This window comes from Cariama cristata, unplaced genomic scaffold, assembly GCF_000690535.1.
Source record: "Cariama cristata isolate BGI_N322 unplaced genomic scaffold, ASM69053v1 scaffold21972, whole genome shotgun sequence".
Lineage (NCBI taxonomy): Eukaryota > Metazoa > Chordata > Aves > Cariamiformes > Cariamidae > Cariama > Cariama cristata.
This window is the reverse complement of record NW_009605805.1, coordinates 1-729: the sequence shown is the minus strand read 5'-3', so window position 1 is coordinate 729 and position 729 is coordinate 1.

Here is a 729-nt window from a genome sequence, read left to right as displayed (position 1 = left end):
CTGGAAACGGGACCACGGTCCCCTCTGTCGCCTTGTCACTCCACAGATGCCTGACCCTCCTGCCTAGCCGTGCTGCCAGTGCTGAGCAAACCTACTTTTCCCCTCCGCTGCCCGTCCCAAACATTCAAAAGCCGTGAGTCAGGCCCAAAATGATGAGATTGTTAAAAATAATAAATCCCAGGATCGCCTGTTTTCCAATGCACCTCCTGCTTCTCCGAGGTTTTAAAAGGCCGTCAGATTTTTTTATTTGCAAGCAGAAGAGCCAGGAGCCTGTTTTGACACAGGAGAGAGCCAAGACGAGCTTGTGCCAGCCCTGCCGGGCTCCAGGAATGGGGGTCCTGGTTTTAAAAAAACTGCAGGAGCCAGGACCCCTTTTCTACCTCTTTCCAGGACGGAGGGAAAGATCTCGCTGCAGACAGCGGACTCCGAAACTGGTCCCGAGGCAAGCACTTCCAGATGGGGTCTGTTTTCCAGCTGAAGTTCAGCCCCCGCGAGGGAGAGGTAATGGAGCGCGTTCGTTAGGACTCGCCGCCCCGCGTCCCACGGGGTCGGGCGGGAGGCGAGGCAGGAGCCGGAGCCACCTGGGATTTGGGCTCTGGAGCACAGGACCACATGGGTGAGGGGAGACGAGGGACGAGCCTGGCATGGACAGGTAGGAGAGTTGGCGTGGGGCGGTGGGGAGGGACATGCTGCCTGAATGCACTAATTATGTAGCAGCCAGGCCAGTAA